The following is a 22,328-nucleotide window of genomic DNA, read 5'->3' as shown; positions in this document are numbered from 1 at the left end:
GTTTCCCTTTTTAAGTACAACAAATACAAACTGATGCTAACAAGCTAGCCACAAGTTAGCTTACATCTCGAATGCACATTCATTTCAGATCAGCTAATCACAACCAACATCTCAAACGTTAAAACAATGTAATGCGTAGGCTACGTTATATGATGCACAAACTGGACCAGTCAAGGAAAGCAAAAGGTAAGTGGAAAAACGGTTTATTATTAATACTGTAATTCAATGAATGGCTTGTGAACCGATTAGCAAACATTCGTAATTCACCGGACACCTGCACTGCAGCTAACGTAGAAAGCTAACTGTGTAGCATATTAAGGAAAGTCCCGTCTATTGTAAAAGTTTGAAAGGTAACATTAAAGCTAACTTTAATAAGCTAACTTTAATGGCTATCTTAATTAAATCCCTTGTATAGGTGGTTTGTACTGTTGTTAAGGCTGTTTATTAACAGTGATGTATGAATTGTGACATTGCACAGCACACTGCAGCTCACTTTTTCTAACTAAAACCGTGTTCATGGTTTGCCCTCCTTTTTAATTAAATGACTGGTTAGACCCTTTTCTGAAAATCACAGGCAAATCAGTACTAATTTCGAACTTAATGTACAACAATTATGCTCCTCGCCTGCACTTAGGAGACTGCGCCAAAAGTAACTAAGTGTCGGGAGGTGCGTGGTGACTGAAGGGGGAGCACCACCTCGTCTCTGCTACAGCTTGGTCTCTCCTGATCTTCTGAATGCGGCACCTATCTTCTGAATGCGGCACCTATCTTCATCCTGATGCGCCTGCTCCTCCTCCTCTTCCTCCTGGAACAGCAGAAACAGGTAGGACACGTTTCCGATTTGGGAAAAAAATAACCCACACATCCCGTTAATGGGAGTGAAATAGTTGATCATATTCCACCACTTGACTAGCCTTTTTTAGTTTGTCCATGTCATGGTTGTAGATAATGGGAAATGCACTAGCATCCGTAGTGAGATGCGTCGGCAGAAAGGCACACTGTTGCTACCCTCTCCGTCTGCTTTTGCCACAGAGTTGTGCAATCTGCCGCAGGTATGCAGTGGAACAGATGGGAAGGATGCAACCAATTACTTTTTTTTATTACACTCTTCTATACTGCTGGATGTGAGCTGCACATTGAACATGGTGCATAATCTCTCAAATTATACAATTTGAAGATATACTTGTGGCTTGATGATATAAAAGGTGACCTATTTTCAGTTCAAATACTTTCCACTGAGAGCAGCAGTACTCAAAGTAGCCCCAATTTGTGCCTATGTTACCAGTTGTGATTGAATCACAGTGCTAAGCATCAGATTGTATGATTACCAATGATTTTAATGTTTTTCCAGGATCTTCAACTTTTAAGAAAGAAAAAACATTATTTTGTTGCCGTTTCTTTTCAATTTTTTATATTTTCATATACATTTTTTTCATAATTTGTTGTAAGCAAGGTCATATGACATTTTCAGATACATGTAATATGATATTGTGTCACAACTTGAGATTCTAGATGGCAAAGATTATTATTTTTGTGCAACTGACAGGTGTGATATTAAACACCCTTTAGTATTTTTCAAAGAAGCCAGCGCTGCCTTTCAAAAATAAGCATGCGTATACAGTAGTTGTGAGACTTGGAATCTCACAAATAGGGTAAACTTAAAGAAGCCCAACTGAAGCTGTAATCAGGGATTCACTAAATGTGTTTACCTGTCTTTTTACTGACGGTTACCTAATTTGTTGAAAATCAAAAGTAATAAGTAAAACAGTTTATGGTAATGGTAATTGTTGTTGACTTTTGTGATGATAGCCAATTAACCATTACTTGGATTAAAAGAGCCCCTGGCATTATTGTTTTTATTATACTTTAGTTGTGTAACTGTTATGACCAGTTGTGGATCAGTATTTGTGATTTTTGCAAGGTTAATTGTTCCAGTTGTCAGCAGTCACAGTGTTCAAGGTGAACTAATGCAAATCACGAAGACGCACTCCACATAATGATACCTACTGTAAAAGGAGCCTGCACACAAAAGTGAAATACCTTGGTCTCAAAATACAATTTATATTAGGTGGTTTATATAGGGTGAGAAATGCAACCATGTGAACACATTTACTTCTTTTTTTAAACAAACCACTTCATATCTACATTACAGTTCTCAAACCACCTATTTTTACGTTAGAAGACAGGTGGGCCAGGCTTTGGTTGGTTACCTCTAGTCTAGTAGTTACTGCACTTCCAAATATAAGATGCATGTTACTGACTCCATTATGAACGTGTGGCTACCAGGGTTGCAATGTTCCCAGAATCCTGCAGAGAAACTAGTTAGAACATCCTATAATACCCACAGGAGTATTGTTCAAAACTATAGAATAATCTGAGGTTGATAGGCAGACCCATTCATTTTCTTCACAAACCATATAGCTCCATTACTACTGCTCCTCTGACGCCTTCAATTAATGATGTGTTCCCCATGTTTTTTTGTGTTTGCAATGTAGTAGGAGGGGACATTCTTTTGTGTCATTACTTATAGAGGTAGTGTAGCTCCTACACTGAGGTTGGTTGAGGAATTGATCCAGAAATGTGGCCTAAGACACTCAATTCAGCATTTGGTTAAGTCTGAAAAAAGGCATTATGTTTACACAATTTACGCACATCAGAGTTCCCGTTAGCCGGTAATTACCGGACTATGACCGGTAAAATATGCTGAAGACCGGCAAATCTAAATCTCTCCGGTCAAAATGTCCGGTCAAAATTATTTCCCCTTAGCGCAATACCGCATCAGTTGCGCCACTTATGTGACAGACAAGAATAGTATGTGACAGACAAAAGAGTATGTGACAGACAAGAATAGTCAATTATAATGTCTACACTTAATGTGGAGAAAGAGATGTCCTGTATGGGTTGATTGTGCGTTGATCTGTTGGTAATGCCTCGGGGTTCCGGTGGGCATGTAAACAAATGCATAATGCTGCGCTATACTTTGTGGCCTCACCCCGTTGCATAGCGACGTTTATTGTTTAGGTGTCTTTTAATAAGCAGGTAGTCATATCATTAGCTAGAACTAGCTAGATCTGATCGATATGGAGATAAACGCGAGTAAAGTCTAATCTGACGGGAGAGATCAGCTGCTGCTGACGAGTCGACACGCATCTCTGCATGATCACCTGCAGCTGTGAGCGGAACAAAACACACACTTCAGGTTAGAATATCACACGTAGCTATTTTAATTACCTCTCAAAACTAGTTATAGATATGTTTAGTTTTACTGTCGGGTCACTCATTACTGGATCCGCGAGCTGCATGATACTGGCGTGTTGTCAGGAGAGGGGGAGAGCGCTCCGTTTATTATTCCCGTGTTATTGTAAATTACTGTACACGTTTGAATAGTTAATTAATCTACTATAATTAGTTTGTTTAATATCGAATCATATCAATTTGTTTCAAAGCTCAATAAATAACATAGAAGACCTTTGACCGGCACTTTTCTAATTTTGTCCGGAAGATTTAAACTGTAACGGACATGTTGACCGGCAAATAATTATTCTAACGGGAACTCTGACGCACATTAAATACTTGATTAGCTATTCAAATCATGAATTCTAATGAGCCATTTAGGACTGTTAATTACTGTTGCAGATTCAGTGTTCCTTCTGTCATTTGCATACCATGGCACAGTTAGAAGTGATTTAACCGTGACCAATTTTACTGCAAAAATCAAAAACACAATTGCAGGCATTATGGTCCTCACAGAATCTCTGGACAGATGGATGAAAAATCAGTCCCTCATTATGTTTCTTGTGTGTTTTTCTCTCTGTTCATCTCCATCCCCCCCCTTATCTCGCTCAGTAGCTTGATTGAATGCATGTTTTCCACCGAGTAATCTCACAGTGAGAAATGGCACCATTGTTTCAGCTGTCCAGATGTGTTAATTAAAAACATGTGATCACAGCTATTTTTTTATTATAAATCTTTTTGGTGAACAGTTTTATAGCAAAATGGGTATGCACATTTCCTTTTTTACTTTTAGATTATGTAAAATCCTCTTGATCATCTTCTGTCTTATATTCTTTGTTGAATTTGACACCAACTCCTAGGCACAGTGTTCACTGGATCAATGCAGCCATTTTTCTGTAAATGACACATTTCTACAACACACACATGTCAAACAACTGTTAAACTTTTGTTTGACCATTTTCATGTTAGAAGTACTGCCTCCAAAAGACTTGGTTGTTGGACTGCTCACATTATACCCTGAAAAAAACAGCTGCTTTTTGTATTTCCATATTTAGCTTTGCGCTACTGTTTACCTTATTATGTAGGAAATGTCTAATTAGGCTATTGTTGGCCTTGCTGGCTTTACTGGCCGGATTTCCAAGTCTTTGCAAAAGTGGACTTTCAGCACTTACAGTTAAATAATCTAGACTCCAGAGTAAAGCGCACATTACAGAGCTTACAGTAGGCTGTTTGTATTGGTTGCATTCAGGCCAAACCTTTGCTCAACAAAGCCTTCAGTGCACTAAAGGAACTTGCAGGATTTTATTTTCGAGGAATTGGGATTACAATAATGTAAGTAACAAACATGTATATAACCAACTTGTAATGGAATAGAAATCAGTCCATACCGTTTGAAATGCTTTTATTATAGTGTGTTTCTGTATGTTTTATACATGCATTGTTTTGGGGATTTTTGATACTCCTACCTCCTAGGCTTAAAATTCCTGCCTCGTATGAAACACAGCAGGAACCTCCTGACTGGCCACCTAAGTTCCCTCCTGCTGACTTGCTGTTCTGTGTTGCACTCCCCCAGAATTCACAGTGCATTTCTGTGTGGCATTAGAAAGAAGAGAGAGATTTTTACATTTTATAGTGGGAGTGCACACCCTGTTTTTGATAGAGAACGCTTATTTCCAATGCAGAGTGGCAGGAACACATTTGAATCACTGTTTTCTTTGGTATGATGGACAGATTAGGCTCCAGAAATTAATTATCAAACCAGTTTTCTGAGATGTTTTAGGGAGGATGGATCCTCTGTATTTGCTGCTGTGTTCTGTATGGGAAAGCATTTTTCTTTTTAGAAAACTACAAACTATAGAGGTCAACATGAAGCAGGATGCATGTATTTAATCAGAGGTTACTATCATTTCCAGTATCACAGAAAATAAGCAATCAGTGAAACTATAGTGAAACAGTAACATGTATTGACTGAAACTGCCCTCTTTATTTTCCCATGCTGTTTAATTTACTGTCTGCTTTGAGACAAATATGGTCCCAAATATAATCCAAGAAACAAACTGAATTATCAATGAAATACTTTTATCTGTGAACATCTTGCCAATTGGCAAAGAAGAAATATGTACAAAAGAAATGTTGTTAAGTTATGGTTGTATTTTAGATGTGTTTGTAATATGATTTAGTTAGTGCTAGCCAAAACTGTCCTCCCAAGATAATAGAGAGCGTAAATCATTTCAGAAAAGAACCCATAACAACATATATTTATGTTCAATCTACAAAGCTCTCTAGCAGAAAAAAGATGATGATTGGAGTCTATAGGGAGCAAAAGAGGAAATCCTGTTAAGTTGTTAAAGAGCTGCGATGTCCGCAGAGAGAGAAGGTCTGTGTGGTAGGAAGGGTCGACAACATGTTGGGAGACCATCGTTTGCTTCCTGTATTCTACAAACACTTTGCACTTTGAATTGCCTTGTGTTGAAAGGTGCTATATAAATAAACTTGCCTTGCCTTGCCTTGCCTACAAACAGTAAATCAGAATCAGAAACAGGTTTATTACCAGGTAGGTTTACACGTGCAAGGAATTTGACTTGGTGTCGTGGTGCATAAAAAAACAAGAATTAAAAACACAGGTAAAGAACTAGAAAAATATTAAAAATAAAATATAACAGTATTTACATTGCAATGGAATAGAAAGAATAAAATATGGAATACAACTCAGCAGTAATACAAAATATTGTAATTATGACTGAAATCAATCCCTAACTATAACTAGGCTGTTATCATTTAAACCATGTCCAGAAAGACCCACAATCTAATAGTGATTTTGACCAACAACCCAATTTTTCCCTGACCATAACCAAGTTATTTTCCCTGAACATAATTAAACCTTAACCACAGGGCTCAAGACATAAGTTTCCCCATGAGTTTCACCATGCACGTAGTTATACATATGTATCAGGAGGATCAGGATGGTTTTGCACTCGCAGCTAATGTTCTGTTCAGTGAAGTGCCCGGCCTGGTTGTTTATGTGTGCGGGTTTCACACTTGTTAAGCACCATACATTTTTCCGTAGTGGCATAGAACTTTACCAACAATCCGTTTAGCTGTGTGTTTCAAAATGTAAGTGACCTTTTTCTTACTATTAGCAATATGTGTGTCAACTCATGATCAAAGTATAGCAGGGAGAGACCGACTGAGCCAGTGTCATTGATTAATACAACACATATCAGTAGGCCTGTCGCGATAATCAATAAATTGACTTACCGTACGATAAATAAAAATGGACTCGATAACTTTCCTGAGCTCGATAAATTGCCGTTTACATGTGTGTTTGTTTACATAAGGATGTGACCAGCATTTTAGCCCGGCGCCCTGTGGCTGCCAGCCCGGCGCGCTGTGAGGGGCGGGGCTCACACACACAGCCCATGACACAGCCAGGTCAGGACACTCCACGTGCAGCAGTGTAGCAGCCAAATTAATAATATAGAGACAAGCAGGAGACAACGTGTGACTTACTCGAGGGGAATTTTAAGTTAAATGGAAGTGATTGCAAAATATAATACCACATCTCCGGTGTGGGAATATTTTGGATTTAAGCCAAATCAACGAGGCGATCCTACGGACTTGAATGAGCCGGGCGGTGTGTCGTCGCATTTGTTTTAAAAAGGTAGCAACAAAAGCTAGCAATACGACCAACCTTAAACTGCACCTGAAACACAACCACCCCATTCCGTTTTCCCAGCTGGGAGCAAACACGGCAGCTGGAGATGGAGAGCCCCCACCTTCCCTACAGTTTACAATCAAAGATGCATTTGCCCGACAATGCAAACATGTTGGTGTTCCTTGCTCGAAATCTTTGAAATACAGATTTGGATATGGCCTGTTGAGGCATCTGGGTCTTTGTATGGACAGTGGACTGTACACTTGACTGTTGTTTTAAGGAGGGTTTTTTTGCTTGTGAGACAATGTGTGCTCATATTTATTTATTTATATATATATATATATATGAGAGAGAGAGCTCTGTTTTCCAGCCTGAGTCTATTTAATTGATTGTTTTGGTTGTGTGTGATTTTAATTAATTTTTTATAATTAAATGTATTTGTTTTATTTATTATATATAATTTATATATTTGAATATTATTTCACATTTCATTTGCATGTTGAATGTTCAATAAAAAGTTATGTTTGAAAGGATGTACTTGAATTATTATTATATATTATCATTATGTCAGTGGTCTAAAATGGTCTTACAACGGCGCCGACAATATTATCGTTTATCGCAATAATTTCCGGGAAAATGTATCGTCCAACAAAATTAATTATCGTGACAGGTCTACATATCAGTGTTTCCCCTATGATGGAGTCATAGCAGCGGTGCTAAGGCACGCGGGCCCAGCAAAATGTGAGCGCATGCGAAGTGCGCCCCGCCAATATGTTTCTATGTGTCTGCAAGCACAAGAAAGGCTCTTGAGGCTCTACAGGTGTATTTTGCTATACACCTTTATTGAACATACAGTAACACAAATACTACACATCCACATAACAAACAATCTAAATAAAACGTATGCAATTTAATTATTTTAACCTGCTTTATTTGGGGGTGGGACCTCACATCCTCTAGGGGGGTCTGGGGGCATGCACCCCTGGGAAGATTTTTTTTTAAATGTTGAAGTGAAATGCATCAATCTGGTGCACTTTGACCACAAAATGAATGTATGGATACAGCTCTCAACACTCTCAAAGGGAGCTGTATACTTTTCAATAATCCAAAATCTTTAGAATATGATCACAACCAATAACAAATAATTTCAACTTGTTTATTCTTATCTTATGTTACCTAGTTAGCATTCTTTCTTTTTATTTATACATATTTTACTAATCACTCCCCTTTTAAACTGTTTTTTTTTTTACTGTCCTATAGTACACATTGGAATGATTTCTTACTTTATTTTTTACAACCATATTAAATAGATAAAGGTGTGCTCTCTCTAGCTCTCTCGCTCGCTCACAGAGGCTGTGTGCTCCTCCGTGGCGATGACGGCTTGCGTTAAAAATAATAATAAACATATTTGTAAAGTGGAGGGACACAAACGGGATTTCGAAAAGTGGGGGGGACATGTCCCCCCTGTCCCCAGTGGAAATTACTTCATGCGTATGTGTGCGTCAAGTGCAATAAATATATATGCAAGTTGCAACAGACACACAGTAAAACTCTGCCCCTCATGTGTTATAGGCTGGCATGACTAGGCTGTTCAATGGGGCTGATGTGTTGTGTAGATTCTGCCAGAAGGAAAGGTCAAACTCCTTATGAAGTGGTGTGGTGCCGCTCCACATTGCTTTTCTTCCCGAGCGCCACTTATTATTATTTTAATAATAATAAAAAAAAATGTTGGTACCTGGCTGGCGCCCCGTAGCAGCGGCGCGCATACATTCAGCAGCGGCGCTATATGTATATAGGGGAAACACTGCATATGTCATTGATATCTGCTATATGAACTGGAAAGGGTTTATGGCATGTTATATGGAATTGGCAGTATCACACTGGTAATAAAGACATATATGAAATGGTTTTGGGTCAGGGTAATCCTGCAAGGTCATGAGGTTAACATGTCAAAGGCTGTTCAGTAGGACTGGAGCTGAGAAGGACCTTGACCTCTTGCAAAAATATCTACATCCCAGAATGAAACAACATTGTCCTCTGGGTGTGTGAAATGATGTCCCTAGTAATTTACTGTACAACAGTAAGGTCATATAGGAGACACAATCATATGTCATTGTGTGGAATTGTTGTGGCATTGAAGTTGTCCTTGTACTGTTGTTGTTGTTGTTGTTGTTATCAGTCTTCTTCCAGAACAAGCTGTTCTTACACACATATTGTAGTCATCGTGGCAACCCTTCTATAGCGCTTGGATGCTGATACATTTTTTATATCTTAAATCAAAATCAATTCTGCTGAAGGACCAATGCTTAAACGACATAGACTCTCTAAATACCACTAAAGCTGTTTAACAGGATTCCTGCAGGGTGAAAGGGATTTGGAAATCCATCTGCTCACAGTGCACCTTGGCGATCATGTTTCTCTTGTATCTTTGTTCTCTTTTTCTCTCTATGTCTGTCTGTGTTTCCACCACTCTTCATCAATTAGCAATCAATGCTGGTTCCTATTAATAATGTAGCTACAGACCCATGTAAGAATAAACAGGCTTAGCAAGGTTAGCTAACTAGGGATGGGTACCGAGCCCCGGTATTAAACGGGCCCCGGGGCTGAATTATTAAAGACCGTGGTACCGTTAAGCTCCGATGTTATCGGTCTTTTTATCGGTACTGGAGACATCTAAAAAATATGTCATGTGTATTATTGCTACACAAACATTATATTGCAGTTTTAGTGTCGCCAACTCCTTTTCTAACATGCAAAAAGACTGCAAAATGCGTCATTTTTAGTATTTTCGATCTCTCCAATCCAGACGAGAGATCTCTCTCCCCCGCCTGTGTGCGAGGGGGCGGGGCAGTTTACACACACGCAGCTGCTACATGCAGCAACACACACACACACGGAGGAGATGGCGGAGAGAACTAAGCGCTCCGAGGTGTGGTTAAACTTTACCCGTCTCGCTCGTTGCCTAAAGTGCAATAAGAGTTTAGCATGTAAGGGCGGTAACACAAGCAATTTTTCTAAACATTTAGCAAAAGTGCACCACGTTCAGACGGAGAAATGCACCGTTTTCGACTGTCTTTCTAGTAGCTCTGTAGCCCCATCCACGAGTAACGTTTCCACGTCAGTTATATTATGTATTGTAGTGCCGAGAGAAGGGAGTCGGAGGCGGTGCAATGAAGGTACAAAGCTGGCTTTATTGAGCAGCAGAAACGGACATGTTGTCGGGTCGCAGCCCGGGAAGAGAAGAGAAAGAAGCCAGGAGGGCACACAATAAATACAATCGGCAACACATATGTCCGTGCGGAAACAATACCCCCCTACCTGTAGTTCCATGAGTGAATTATGTACATGAGTAAATTAGTGATCACTACAGTATGCTAGCAGCAACACACGGAGCTAACTCAAGGATACAAACATGGGTTAATGATTAGAGGTAACTGAGTTATTTGTTTTGTTAAAGTTTCAGCCATTCTGTTTACAGTTCTGTCAACAGATTATTTAATATGATTTGTTAAAACATTGTTTCTTTTGATGTGAAATATTATGTATTTAATTTAAATAAAAAGCAATGTTAGTTTTGTTCACAATTTGTTTATTTTCATTTTTCATTTAATCGTTTATTTGAATAGGGACAATGCACATTAATGAACACTTTAGACAAATAATGCTTCAAGTGTAAATATGCCGGATTTTAGCTTTGAGCTAATTTCCATCCGTAGTCCCTGACATACAACATATAGTTAGTTTACCTCATTTTTCTCTCCAAAAGAACCGATAAAAGTATCGTTAAAAGACCGGACCGATAAGCGGTATCGATAAAAGTAGTAGTACCGTTAAAACCTTAACGATACCCATCCCTATAGCTAGCCCTAACCCATGTGTTTAAATTCAGATATAAGATACTGATGGGTCATGGCTGATTGACTGACAGCCGGACGGTTTCCATTGGTGACTGGACCACTGCATCTCTACTAAGTAGTTAATGGACTTCAATTCCTACAGTTATTCTTATGATCATTTTAAAACCCTAAAATGTAGGCTAAAAGTAAAACGACACCCCACTTTCTTTCTGACAGCACTGCGGTATGTAAGCAATTTTGTATCCAATGTTGCTATAGCATGTGACACTTGTTTTGTGGGATTGAGTAACACACTTAGTGCTTGCTGTCAATATCAGGGGATTTTGTGTAGAGCAGTGGATGCTCTCCACACGCAACTTTATTTATTTGGCAGCACAATACACACACATACAGTCATATACACTATTCACACACCTATTATTGTCCTCTTTGCACATTCAGTTCACCTAACTTGTAAAGGTGCAGTGAACTTCTATGAGTTGTGGTTCACTAAAAGTGAATCAATGTATACTATTGATGCAGAGCTAATAAGTCAGTGCCAAATTGTCAGGATCAGTATTCAGTTGGTTATCTAAAAAGCATGGTTAGCTTTTCTGAATACACAAATTCATTTTGAATGGCAGAAACTTTAAAAAAACATGTATGCACTTTAAATGCTATCACCCAGGGCAACTTATAACCTATTATTAGCAACATTAGCAGGATGTATTGCATTTTCCATTGCATTTGACCGGCCTCTGGATTGTATCAAGCCTCAGGTATAGCTGTTGTTGACGTCCCACTTCTCCTGCAAGGTCACAGTGCAACAGCAAATGCTGCACTGCAGTGTAATGGTAAATGTTTTAAAGCCTCTCAGTTTTCTTAAATACTAAATGAAATAAGTGATTGTCAGTCAGTCCTGATTGTTTGGTTTTGCTATCTTCTTTAGTAAAGTTAACTTGGAAAGTAATTGGCTGCAGTGGCTGCTGGAGGACTACAAGTAAATAGATGCATGATGATGGGTACCACTGTTTTCTGCAAAATAACATCCATGTCCCAGCTTTGAGCAGACATATTCAATTCTTCACTTCCTCTTGATCTCCTGTAGTAAATATATTACTTAAAGTGGACCTATCATGCTATATTTGAATAATATAGTGTAGGACCATACCTATATAAGGCATATTTATACTTTTTTTTTTTCAAAATACCAAACAGATCATGCATTTTAGCCATGCCTCATTTTGCTCAATTTGAAATGTTTTAGCTCTGTTTTTGCAAGGGTTGATTCTGTGAGAACAGCACCATCTACAGGCCTGGCATATGTACTACAGCGTCTCCAGCGCTTTCGAACGGCAATGGCCGTGGCTCTCTCCTCCTGATTGGTGGAGTTGGCCCAATAGCCGTAGCGCCACCGTCCTGACGTCAGGACAGTGTTCAAATCTGGATCAGTTTTTATCAGATCCGTTGCAGCCCCTTTTTTAGAGATTTGGGTATGGAGGAAAATAGAAAGGGTTGTGTTTTCTGACACTTGGTGAATTCCCTGGAACACCGGGGACACATATTCATGTATAAAAGACGTACAAAAGTGCATTTTGCATAATAGGTCCCCTTTAAGTTCTGCCTCAATTTCACTGACCTGTCCTAATAAGCTTATGAACATTTATTTAGTGCTTTTTTGGCTGGAGGGATCAGATCATATGTCGAGACATCTTAGTGTCTGTGTGACGTAATGTGTGCATGTGTTCCCCATACCAACTCACACCAGACGGTAACAATAAAACCCACCTAAAGAGCAATATCTCAGACTACACTCATGTATTGCACCTTACTGTTACTGTGCAATACTTGAATTGGTTACCTCCTGACAAATGGTTCGATAAACCATTGTTTCTGTGTTGTGGTTTAGCTATTAGACCCCTCTTGACATATCATAAATTCTTACTGTGATGTTTAGTCTTTTACGGTTACAGATGTTCTGTCAGCTTGCCAGCGAGGATGGAAGCTGCCCAGCAAGTGGTACTGTATACTTTACTTTTTCAGACCTCCCCAGGTCAGTGTGTGCAAAACTTTCTCACGTTTTCTTTTATTTCAAGTTTATTTCAAATGTGATCTTGCTGTAGTGAATATGTAGCTTTTCCTCGGTTTAGAGTCAAAAGTTTGAGTATATGGTGTGTGTGTGTGTGTGTGTGTGTGTGTGTGTGTGTGTGTGTGTGTGTGTGTGTGTGTGTGTGTGTGTGTGTGTGTGTGTGTGTGTGTGTGTGTGTGTGTGTGTGTGTGTGTGTGTGTGTGTGTGTGTGTGTGTGTGTGTGTGTGTGTGTGTGTGTGTGTGTGTGTGTGTGTGTGTGTGTGTGTGTGTGTGTGTGTGTGTGTGTGTGTGTGTGTGTGTGTGTGTGTGTGTGTGTGTGTGTGTGTGTGTGTGTGTGTGTGTGTGTGTGTGTGTGTGTGTGTGTGTGTGTGTGTGTGTGTGAAGGTTTTTGGGGTACTGTCTATTTACAGCTCAGCCTGTGGGAGATGTCCAAGTCCACCAGAAAGGGCAGGGGGGGCATGGGAAGACCTCCACTCTGCCTCATGTGTCATCATTTTCTGCTCTATATAAGCACTGTGTGTGTGTGTGTGTTAGTGGTTGCGCGCACTGTGTGTTGTGTCAAGGTTTCTGAAAATAGTCTCAGTGCATATCTCAAGGAATATGACACTCTTGTTCATGCACACACACAATTGTTCAGGGGGGATTGTCCAACGCGATTATCCTTGTGGCTCGCCTCACAGCTGGTTGTTTGCATGGCCAAATACTTTCTCTTTCACTTATCATGCATGCAAATGAGTCGCTTTTCGGCACCTCCTGCTTTTTTAACGCTGATTTGGGTGACTTGTGTAATTTCATTTTTTCTTAAACAAGCGAGTGCCTGTTTTTCCTGGCCAAGGACAGGTTCCTTGAACACACCCTTATAAAGAATTCATAAAGGGTTGATAATTAGGTTATTAATTAGGTTGTAAACACTTTATTAATCATTAAGAACCATTTGCAAACCAGTTCTAACATAGTTTTCATACATCAACACAGGCTCACTATTTGGCAAGATGACTAAGCCTTATTGGCACTAGCTTACTTCGTCGTCTTCATCAGCCAGCATCCTTGGTATCTGTTGTTCACTGAGTTGATTCCCCCCCTTCCATCTGGATGTTTCTTGGCATCTCTTTATGACCATTTATTTACGAGTTACTAACATTTATAGTTGCCAAAAGGGAGCCTTATTGTAAAGTGTAAAACACATTCCCATTTATTAATGAGTTACTACCATTTATAATAAGGCTTAGCAGTACAGATACATGTGGGCTCACTATTTGGCAAGCAACCGGTCACAGTTGCCCTGTTTATCTCATGTCTTATAAAAGCTTATTAATGATTTATAAAGTGTTCACAACCTAATTAATAAATGAATTACAAACTATTCGTAAACCCTTTATAAGGGTAGTCTTATTGTAAAGTGGTACCCAAAAAAGTTGTTAAAAATAACAAGAATACAGTTTAAAAGGGGAGTGATTTGTAAAATATCCATTAATAAAAATATGCTTACAGTTCTGTTTCATATGCAAGATGTATCCATAGATCTCTTCGTTTTGCTCTCAAAGTGCACCAGATTGATGCTTTTAACTTCAACATTTAAAAAAAAATCTTCCTGGGGGAAGATTCTTTTTTGCCCCCGGACCCCCCTAGAGGATGTGAGGTCCCCCCCCACTTAAATGATGTCCACATGGATAGGATACTAATACATTTGCACACGTCTTATGTCCATATCTTTCTGTTTTGGTGGTCAGGCCACAACCGTGCACGTGCATGCATGCGCGAGTCATGTTAAGATATCTGTTAAGAGGTTGCTTTTTCTTTGCACAGCATGAAAGAAAGGCCAAATGAATGGGCTGTGATTTTAGTTTTTTTAAGCAGAGGTTGAGTTCAATCATTTGTACGGCCCTCGGAGGATGTTGTAAAAATTGAAATGGCCCTTGAGAGGAAAAAGGTTCCCCACCCCTGCTGTAAATAATAATAAAAACCCTTTATTTATAACTTAACGTCTCTGTCTCCTATTGATCTGAGTATATTATAAAGAATAGCAGTTAATTGAAGCATTATAGCACAGGCCTTTGTCAGATGGTATATTACGCAGTTTTATTTCTGCTTCGAATAGTTCTCTCTTTTTTCACCATACGTGTGTTTGCATCCCTGACTTATAGTGATTCCTTATTTTCAGAGAGCGAGAGAGAGCAAGAAGTACAATGGAGACACTCTTGTTTGACATTTAATGAACACATGCTTCAATACCCAGATTACTTCACATTGACCCTGAATTGTAACCCAACAAAGCAGTTGAGATTAGGGCTGCACGATATTGGAAAAAACTGACATTGCGATTTTCTTTCCCCCTGCGATATATATTGCGATATGAAAACATACAGGAGTTGAAGAAAAGACCGTTTCTTTTTCCGCAAACCATCCTTTCTTGAACTTTAATGCTATACAATTGGTATTTTTTTAACTATATTTAACGGGATTAAGGATTTTAGTCACGGACGTCTGGATCGTAAATTATCAGAGCAACAAGCTGAGCTAGCTCGGTTAGCAGCGCCGAACTGCCCTGGAGAAACACATGAAACTACTTTATTCAGTGTTTTTACCTTTAATCACCGGGTCTGTTTGCTTTGGAGAAATCGCACGTCCACGCGATGTGAATATCGCGCATGCGCATATCGCGATTATCGTCACGACACGATATATCGTGCAGCCCTAGTTGAGATTCATACATTTTTTTCCCCCTGTCTTTTTCCTGTCTGATTCCCAACAAATAAATCCCTCTCAAAAAGATACCCTGCCCACATATTCCTTGTTGTCGTGGCTTTTAAATACCAGGAACTTCCCCTTCCAGTTGTGGTAATTGATGAAGTGGGAAAATGTTCAGTTGCCAAGCTCGAAGACATTCTTCTAGAGCTGGCCACTAGGCTTCCTCTTGGGAGCAGTTTTTTGTTTCCCTACTATACTCAAGGGAGCCTAAACAGCTAGTGGGTCTGTGTAGGTTTAAATGTATAGATGCTCACATTCATTTCGCTTAACAATATATTTCTCAGGACGACACAAAACTGAACAACATTCTCTATTTACAACCATCCTTCTATAAACACTTGGAAGCCAATGTGGGGCAGCACTCAAAGAAAATGTAAACCACCATCTAACCACTGTAGTGACTAAAGAGCTAGTCAACCATTTACTTCTAATAGACTTGCTGGACCACCAGGCTTGAATCTCAACCAGATTGACTGATTGTTCATAGTAGTATTGGCTTTTCATTTATTTTTACATTTGACTAATTGTTACACCCCTACTGTATTTTGAGATACAGAATTTTGCACAAACATAAAAATAATGCGACAATGCTCTTGATTCCCACTGCTATATCTAAACATGCATGCAGCATCCACTTTTCCACACCGTTGCATAAAGCGCAGTTCTTTAGGATATCCAGTCCTGGGGTCATATACCGAGTCCTGACCACAGTGGTCTCGGATTGGATCCCCCCGTGTTTTGTCCCCTCTCTCCCCCGCTCCCCTGTCTATAATCTGTTCTATCCAACGGCAAAAAGACAATCAAATAATCTTACAGGTGACACCCGTATGACTAGGGATGGGTACCGGGCCCTGGTATTAAACGGGCCCCGGGGCTGAATTATTAAAGACCGTGGTACCGTTAACCTCCGACGTTATCGGTCTTTTTATCGGTACTGGAGACATCTAAAAAAATATGTCATATATATTATTGCTACACAAACATTATATTGCAGTTTTAGTGTCGCCAACTCCGTTTCTAATACGCAAAAAGACTGCAAAATGCGTCTATGATTATTTTTAGTATTTTCGATCTTTCCAATCCAGACGAGAGATCTCTCTCTCCTGTCCTGTCTGTGTGCGAGGGGGCGGGGCAGTTTACACACACGCAGCTGCTACATGCAGCAACACACACACACGGAGGAGATGGCGGAGAGAACTAAGCGCTCCAAGGTGTGGTTAAACTTTACCCGTCTCGATGTGGACAATGCTCGTTGCTAAAAGTGAAATAAGAGTTTAGCATGTAAGGGCGGTAACACGAGCAATCTGTCTAAACATTTAGCAAAAGTGCACCACATTCAGACGGAGAAATGCACCGTTTTCGACTGTCTTTCTAGTAGCTCTGTAGCCCCATCCACGAGTAACGTTTCCACGTCAGGTATGTTATGTATGCTAGCAGCAACACACAGAGTTAACTCAATTATACAAACATGGGTTAATGATTAGAGGTAACTGAGTTATTTAGTTTGTTAAAGTTTCAGCTATTCTGTTTACAATTCTGTCATCAGATTATTTAATACGATTTGTTAAAATATTGTTGTTTCTTTTGATGTGAAATATTATTTATTTAATTTAAATAATAAGCAATGTTAATTTTGTTCACAATTTGTTTAGTTAATTTACCTTATTTCTTTCTTCCAAAAGAACCGATAAGACTACCGTTAAAGGACCGGATCGATAAGCAGTATCGATAAAAGTAGTAGTACCGTTAAAACCTTAACGATACCCATCCCTACGTATGACGTAGGGTCAATTTGACAATTGATCCATCAGATAGGCCGCTGATGCACGTTTCACCAGCATTACTCTAAGTGTCTCTGTCTCTAAAAAGAGTGTAATAGTGGGTGGAAATTGAACAGATGGGACTGATTCCCAACACATTCCCAAATGCAAATTGTGAGAAACAAATGTTGGCAGGGAGAGGTTTGCGCTCTGCTATCTCCAGTGAGTGTAGCCTCATCTGTAACTATGCTACAGTATGCTTAGTATTCTTAGTTTTAATTAAGAGACTGTTTAGATAATACTTTTCTTTTCACTTGTCAACCCTCCATTACTGTCTCTTACTCTCTTTTTCGTGTATTTTTTATAAAGCTTGCCTGATTTTTAAAATTAACTAAACATTATCTAAAGGTAATACAATTTGAGAAAATTGTAATTGTGTTTTTTAGAGTTAAATTAAGTTTGCAAATGAAAACTAAATCAAGTCAAATTAAATGGGTTTGTTACCGTAACTTATTACCCTCATCTAATTCATGACTGCTGGCAATTTTGATATTCCTGTTCCAAGATATTGAAAATGTAAGAGGTGTGTGTGTGTGTGTGTGTGTGTGTGTGTGTGTGTCAGATCTGTTAACCTGACTGACTGCTTCTTCGTTTGCTTGCCAGCTCCTTTACTTAGCTTCGTCCACATTTTGGTCTTGATAGAAAAGTGATAAATTGCAGTCAGGGATAAAGCCAAGTTTTAAGCTTCATAGCCTTGAGGGTGAAATGACACTCACATTACCAGTTTTTCGACGCTCTATGTTTCTTTATCTCATCTTCATGCTGGTAATAAAAAGGAATTCATCAAAGCAAGGTTGAGAACTGAGCAAAAGTCTGGCAGTGATCCTTTCTTTGCTTTGTCAACATTACCTCACAGGAACAGGAAGCAGGACAGGTAGCAACATCACTTCAAGCAAAGAGCCTAACGATGAGTGGTCTTAATTATGAGAAACATTATAAAACAATGCACGATGGCCATGATTTAGAAATCGAATTTTACTTTTGTAAGTCAAATTTAAACAACTACCCCTAAACCCCAGAATCCCCAGATACCTTGAATCAAACATATACTCACCGCCTGCAGAACAAGAGGAATCCCTGTAAGTACAATGTTGATATTTGTCAAGATTGACTGGCTCTGACAATGTGTGTGTCAGTTTGTGGTTTCATTACAAGAGGTCCTATATATACACGACACCAGCTCTGTCCCTCCCTGCCTCTCTCTCCCTCTCTCTTCCTTCATCTCTCTCTCCCTCCCTCCTTTTCTCCCTCCCTCCCTCCTTTCATTTGTTCTAGGGATCGAGCCCTAGTGTGAAGCTTCTTGTTCTTATACTTTCTTGTGCTGTGCAGCTTTCCACTCTTTCAGAATGAGTTGGCTTATGGCAAATACACTGTCCACGCGGCGTGGAAAAGCCCAATTCGGCCTGCTGTCTGCTTCTGCTACAAGCTCTCCAGGTTATATTTAGTCTTGGACAGGCCGCCCTGCTACTACAACTATCATCAGCACCAAAAGGGATATCTGGGAAAACTGTACTTTTCAGCGTCACTGCATTTCTCTCTCTCTGCCGATTCACTGTAAGTAAATTCTTTTAAAACAATGACATTTCTGTTTAATTTGAGTCTGTGTTTTCTACTATGGAGAAGGCACAAAGGGATTAGTTGCACTTACCATGTTACAGTGGTAACACTTAACATCTCTGTATGCCTTAATGTATCAAACTACATTTGCAATGGGCTCAATAATCAGCATTGCTTTAGACTGGAATTTGAAGAAACATGAGGTTCATCACTTTGTCAGCTCTTTTCTTGTTCTCTTAAAGCAATGAATGGCTTGTGAGTGACTTTGTGGGATATAGAGCATTACAATTTGGACTATTATGACAGTGTCAATGTATAGAAGTAAAAACAGTCGTGACCTGTACAAAAACTTTATTAGGTATGGTAAACTCTTTGAAAACACAACTGCGTGTTATAACAAGGATTATTGAAACAAAAAATCCAATACAGCATTACTTTTAGTGTCACTGTCTTTTTAATCCTTATACTTGACTGCTTTTGATTCCATGCTAAAACACCATGCTTTCCATTTGTTGTAATAGGGAAATGTTAGAGGAAGATACATATTTGTCTGCAGCTAAAACATTTTTCTTACTCATCATCAGTTACAAAGGGAAAGGGGGGGGGTGGGATTTGGGCCGTGTTTGTGTTTGCATTTGACAGAGGAAGCAGACTGCAAGACATGGAAAGTTTCAAAGTAAGTTTCTCATCCCTGAAAATGGAAAGTCAGAGAGTAGGCAGACATAAAAAAAAAAGAGAGAGACAGGATGGTGGGAACATCTGGAGAAACAAGACCAGGGCCAAACCCTGTGACAACATGAAGGGACTGGAAAGTCTCCTGAGAGAGGCTTGAACACACACTCTCTCACAGTCACATGTGCATACATGTCTAAGTGGATGTTAGTTGGATGATAGTTTGAATACATTGGCTAATGGTGATGAGCTGAGTTTATGGCCAATTAACTTTATTTTGGAAGATTTCAATTACCAAAAGAAGTGTCTTTTATTCATGCCTTGTCACTATTATGATGATAAATAAGGTTAAATGTGTTACAAAATGTGTGCCCAAGCCTCATTTTGCCCCTACATGGGAAGTTGCAATGTGATCTGCTGCTCCATTCATTGCCTGCGCCGCACACTGTTGTACACAGCCTGCCTGCTGCGCTCTACTCTGGTCTTTAAGGAGACATCATGTGGCTATATGTTCTGTTTCAAGGCTTTGTAATCTAATGGCATACCGCAGGGGGCTTCCTGAATAGTAACAGGAGTTACCTTTTTAATCAAAATGTAATTAATATCATCTGTTCCAGATTTCTGTTTGTATTCTTAGATTCTGGACAGGAACTATTCAGCATTTACATTCAGTTTTCTGATTTGTCACTACGAAAGTATTCAACATACTTTTAATTCTCAACCATTAGGAAGGCCGGTTTCCTTTTTTTAGGATTCTCAATCTTTCTTTTTGACTATCAAGAAGAATCATTGGGTTAGGACAGATCTGTGCAGTTAGTGGACTGAAGATGCTTAAAAGTGCAGCACCGAATGCCCCCGAGGGATGGGAGTGGAGGGCAGGGAGAAGGTGGGGTGAGGGGTCGAAGTGTAATACTACCTTCTGGTGGACTGGCAGGCTAGTTTTCATGACACCAATTATTTGCAGTGCATAGTGTGTGTTTGTGTGTGATTGTGTGTAGAGTTACCCCCAAGCAATTCATCCTTTACTGCAGGGGAGAAACTGCTCGAAGGAGCACTACTACTTCAATTTTCCCTCTTGTCTTTTTTATTTATTTTTCTCCATTCTCACTTACCCTCACCCCAACCTTCTCCTGAACTTCAAGCTATTTTTCGTCAATCTTCCTTTATCCGTGTGTTGGAGATTCAGCAATCTTATTGTATAATTGTTGATGTTTTGTAGATACCTTTGATTGTGGTGCAGTTTACAATAGTCTGTACAGGCTTTATTTTCATCTGCATTCCACCATAACATATACATTTGTGGATTTATTTGGACTAGTCCTTCATATGCTAAAAATATGCTGGGGTGAAAGTTCAGTAGGATAAATTGAACTTCTTCATTGACCTTGAAAATAGTTAGACATTAAATGTTTCTGCACAAGGCCCATTCACTGGAAATGTTCCAGAACTTTCAACTTCATCTCATGGTCTAAGTTATTATTTGTTATTAAGTGCTGGGCACCCTGTATCACTAGGCAGTGTACAGGAAATAATGGAAAAACCCAGCTTGCCGTTTTCTTGCACTAGTTTGAAGGAGTGAACGGAAAAATCCTGTTCGGTCAGTGGAAATAGCCCCTGAGAGGAAATAACTTGACCATGCTAATGCCGGGTCCAGAGACGAGTGTACCACGGCCATTAAACTGCCAGGAGAGAGATACAATCAATGAACCCACGCACTCAGTGCACCAAAGAACAGCGCAGGACGGAGCACAGAGAGGAGCTACCTGCACGCTCGTGCTCACTCAGAGTTCCTGCTCCACAGAAATACAGGGATGCAGATATTCCTCTCTGCCAGTTGTATTTGTTTCTGATTGGGCTGAGGAGTGATGTCCAATCTATGCATAGTATCTCTATGCTGACTTAAGAGCAAACTTTTCCTAAAATAGCCACCTGCCCCAGTCTGCTCATGGGGTTACTCAGTTCAGTCATAGGGCCTTGTTAATTAGCTTCTTGTAATGATTGCAGCTACTGTAGAAGGTGAACGAGAGACATGTAGAAACATTAAAGAATAGTATGATGTTGTAGAAGTAAAGAAGAGGAAGGACAGTTTCTTAACTGTTCAGTGTGAATAACAAGAACATTTTACATGCATTTCATTGGCCAAAACATGTTGTAACCCTCCCTTAATTGATTTTCCCTCTCTTTTGGATTATTTAGAGGAGTCCTTTATATCAAAAGGCCCATGTGTATTGATTATGTACTGTCTTTTGTTATTTCAAAATGGGTAGGAGCCACCATAGAGATCCCTGCATGTGTGCATTTGTTGTGCAGGTGCTCCCGGAAGTGCCTCTGTCTGTGACAATGACTATTTAAAGCTTAAACAAATCACTAAACTTTAAAGTTTACATTAAGGATTTTGTGGTATTCAATAAAATGTTTAATAGTGAATTCAATTCATCTGCCGGTTATTTTCTTGATCAATAGATTCATCATTTGGTATGTAAAAGGTCAGGAATAGAAACAAAAAGTTCATATTTATTGTTTTGTCTGAACCCCAGAATATATATATTTTTCAAATAGACTGAGAAAATAAGCAAATCATATTTTTGGATTTTCTGCCTCTAGAATTACGATTAATTGATGAATCAATAACACACATTGCTAATTTAATCATGTTGACCACCTATTTAATTCAGTGACCAATTCAACTTTTAATACCCACAGCATATATTAGGGCT

General features: G+C 39.3%; 1 protein-coding gene across 1 annotated transcript in view; it reads left to right on the top strand.

The window, feature by feature from the left end:
- Positions 1-748: 748 nt before the first annotated feature.
- The window catches only part of atp2b2 (ATPase plasma membrane Ca2+ transporting 2), a 118,531-nt gene continuing 96,951 nt past the window's right edge, over positions 749-22,328 (top strand). The window contains exon 1 of the mRNA XM_034135042.1: positions 749-823. The gene's annotated coding sequence lies outside the window, so the exon portion shown is untranslated. The remainder of the gene's footprint in view (positions 824-22,328) is intronic.

This window comes from Trematomus bernacchii, unplaced genomic scaffold (assembly GCF_902827165.1).
Source record: "Trematomus bernacchii unplaced genomic scaffold, fTreBer1.1, whole genome shotgun sequence".
NCBI classification, from domain to species: domain Eukaryota; kingdom Metazoa; phylum Chordata; class Actinopteri; order Perciformes; family Nototheniidae; genus Trematomus; species Trematomus bernacchii.
Note: the sequence above shows the minus strand (reverse complement) of the source record. Positions and strands in the feature narration are given on the sequence as shown.